The sequence below is a fragment of the Colias eurytheme genome, chromosome 11 (genome assembly GCF_061535395.1).
Source record: "Colias eurytheme isolate Ceu_HAF_F1 chromosome 11, ilColEury1 Martin Lab GWU primary, whole genome shotgun sequence".
NCBI classification, from domain to species: Eukaryota; Metazoa; Arthropoda; class Insecta; order Lepidoptera; family Pieridae; genus Colias; species Colias eurytheme.
The window spans coordinates 11,152,407-11,156,461 of record NC_142990.1 but is presented as its reverse complement, the minus strand read 5'-3'; positions in this window follow the sequence as shown (position 1 = coordinate 11,156,461).

Genomic DNA, 4,055 nt, shown 5'->3' with positions numbered 1-4,055 from the left:
GACTTTCGCTATTTTCCGATGAGTTCGACTAACGCCCACGCGACTAAGCCGCCGGTACCAGCGTTCACACCATCATTTTTCTTTTTGTCATTGCGTACTAAGAACCCTGTAGAACCACCATCCTGTTACAAATGACTCGAAATTTTGTGTCAGTATCTTTCGGTCTAGTATTTCTTGTTGCAGCTTATTGTTTTGTGCATCGCGGTTGCAGCCGTGTCTGGGGCGGCGGTGCCGTCAAACGATGTGCAGGTTCTGCGATACGACAATGACAACATTGGTGTTGGCAACTACCGTTATGCGTAAGTGATGTAATTTCATTAAACATGAGGTTTTATTTAATTGAAAAACATTTGCAATATTCGTACAAAATTTATAATATATGTAGTTACTTGTATTTAGTATTTCCTAAATTGGTATAAAAACATCTTAGTATCTATAGTTCTATACTGAAACTCGAATTTAAAGTGAATTTCGAAGAATGAACAGTGTGCAATAATGTTCACAACTCACTCAATTACATAGTCTATTTTTTGTTATAGTTTCGAGCAGTCGGACGGAACATAACAAGAACAGCAAGGTAGCCTCCGCCGAAGGTCGCGAAGATCAGGCACTCGTTGTCACAGGTTCTTTGTCATGGGTGGGACCTAATGGCATCACCTAAAAAGTGACCTATAACGCTGACGCTTACGGCTACGATCCTACAATTACAGAAATCAATACACCATTTATACAGAAAATTACCCCTATCAATGGATAATGTCTGTGAATAATCTTTCCCCGCAAAGCTCTCGTAATTAAATAAAGCTTTTTTTTAATTTTATTCATTGTTTTAATCAGTAAAAGCGAAGTGCTCGATTATACCACTATACCAAGAATCTGAGATTTATTAATTGTTAGATTACAAAATAAAAGGCAGATGGAGCGTGACAATAGCCCATCATCCATGTCAAATAAAATAGAACGAAAGAAAATACATATTTTATTTTAATGTCTTGTCACATAGGAAAAAAACAGAGAATAATAAAATACAAATAAAACCTAGCACCGCTGGGCAGTTTCCACCAGAGCTGTGCTGAGCGAGGCGAGGTAAATGAAACTTATTATTGGTATATTCCTCGCTACACATCCTCGCACATTATTGGTGGATAAGCACACTTTAGGCAGTTTAGGCTGGTTCACACTTTGATTCGTGCGAGTGCAGGTGATTAGTGCGAGTGCAGGTGTGTAGTGCGAGTAGTGTCCAATTCGCGACGCTACACACTACGCTAAACACTAAACAGTAAACACTCCTGTCCAGACGTGTTTAGGCAGGCACACTGCGAGTGAGGGGGAAGGGAGGGCGCGCGGGACGTGGCTACTCGCAGTCCACTCGCAAAAAAATAGAACACGCTTAAATCTATTCACTTTACTACACAGCCTACTAAACACTTGCACTAAACAGTGTCCCTGTCCACACGTAGTCACTAATCACCTGCACTCGCACTAATCAAAGTGTGAACCAGCCATTAAAGGAAACACTTGCACACACCAGAAGCAAAAATAAAACCACTTGAAATTAGGCATACAATTTATTTATTGACACATAAACATAAATATTTTTAAATATAAATCTTCACAACCAGATTTTTAAGCTATTGCATAGCTTCTATCGCGGGCCTTGAGCGCGGGGACCGAATCCAGAAATTCCGTAACGAAAAAACCTCACACTCCACACTCCGACGGGCGCGGAGGTGTGGCTTGAAGGCACGCTATGCAATAGCTTTACCGCGGCAGTCCCCGAGTGTCACACGTCTTTTTTTGGTAGACGTCAAATTCTTTCAAATTATTAAATAGGTACTAGGTATTAATTTTATTTGAGTACAGTTATATTATACTAGCTGTGCCGCGCGGTTTTACCCGCATTGCTCCACTCCTGTTGGTCTTAGCGTGATGGTATATTATAGCCTATAGCCTTCCTCGATAAATGCGCTATCTAACACCGAAAGAATTTTTCAAATCAGACCGGTAGTTCCTGAGATTAACGCGTTCAAACAAACAAACTCTTCAGCTTTATAATATTAGTATAGATTAACACTCAATTAAGAAAAAAGAAAGAAAAGAAGAAAACCTGCATAGTTTATATTATATTTTAAAGGAGTATATTTAGGTACTGCGAATATTATCTACATAATGGAAATAAAAAACTTGAGGACTTAAAATAATGTTTTACTAGTTTTAATTTTAGCCAAATTAAAATGAGCTCAAATGTTCCTTTAAAAGCAGCCGAAATCTCACTTTGGCCACCTTAATAAGACGCAAAAATCATAGAGAGATAAACAGACTTTTGATCTAATAATATTAATAAGGATAAGAATTTTAATGTGACCCAATAAGTTTTCATGTAGCGTTTATGTAACTAAGAAAGAAATTGCTTTTAAGTAATAAAGCTGCCAATTGCATATTTTGTCCTGCTTTGTAAAAGTTTGTAATATGTGTGCAATAAGCGATATACCGGGTGTAATCGTTAAGTGTGCACACTGCACAGGCGATTATTTCGTAACCATTATGTACAGATAATATCACAAAACTTTAAACTGATATCGAAAGTAATCAATGAGTAAAATGGCCATATTAACTTTTTTACTTAAATAAAACGGAAAATGTATGTATGTGTGTGTGTGTGTGTAGTGTGATATACCTACTATCTACTTACTACATATTATTTTTTTGACTCGAAAACTTCTATAAAAGAGACTTGATGAAATTGTGTCCAAAAAAAACTCAATTATTTGGAGAGATTGGTAAAGAATTATTTGGGCCCTCTTCACAATGGGCAGCGTTGGGCGATTAGCGGCAATCACGATAGTGATCACAGTATGTTAACACACACGTTTGCACTCTGTACAAATGTATAATGCTAGTGCGACTGTCAAAACGATAATTTTATATGGAGTGTCCGGGGTGTGGTACAGGGCCTAAATGGCTATGATCGCCCGTCATTGTAGCCGTTTATTCGTAATCCCCGTAATGGCGGCAAACATCGACAATCATTTGTTGGGCCAACGCTGTTGATTGTAAAGAGGGCCCAGTAAATCATAATGACAGACATTTAAACATCACTAGCTGCTTAGTCTCGCGATGATTCAAAATTAATTTTCTCTTGCTTACTTTAATTATGCCTACTAAATGGTTTCTACAAATCCGCCCCATAGTTTTTTCGTGAAAGAGTAACAAGCATACATACATCGATTCTCACAAACATTCGCAAAAATAATATTAGTAGGATTTATATACGCATTTATATGATTTAACAGATAATATTATGTTATATTTAATAAATAAATTTAGACAAAAATACGCTTTCATAAGACTTAATTCATAAAATAAGTGTATTGTCACCTATCCTTGATGAGTATACAAAGATCGAATTAAATCTGTTCGTCGTCGATCGTTTAAAATTTGTCAAAATCGAGTCGAGTTAATAATTTCGACAGCAAATTTTAAATAATTTGGAAAATCCAAAAGTGCACGCCTCATAATTTTTTTTTTATAAATATTTATTAATTATTATTTTTGTTTATTTAATAACAATTAAACCACATCGAATCAGACCCTGAAAAATGAAAGGGTTCTATTCCTGAGCATACTCAAGCGTAAGAGAAAAAAAAAGACTCGATTAGTAAAGTATTTCGGTCGCTATCGTGTTAACAAGAAAAAGGATCCGCACATACAGACACACGGACGTCCAAGACAGAACTTTTTTAAACTGTTTTTTAACTAGTTTAAATAACGAAAATGACATCAATAATATCATGAACGTTAAAAATAGTGTTTTTTCTTAATATGTGTGTGTATGTATTATCTTACAAGTGCAATGTATGATACATAAAGACATTTTAAGTTTGAAAAATCAGATGTTTTGCGCGAAGTGACAGTAGTACCCACCTCAACGCTTCGCTTATGAGGCGTGCAATTAAATATTTATATTGCAGCGATAAAATATTCTAATCAAACTTAAATTTGTAAACTAACACTAATCAACCAATTTGTAACTAAAAAGTTAACTGTTGACAAAA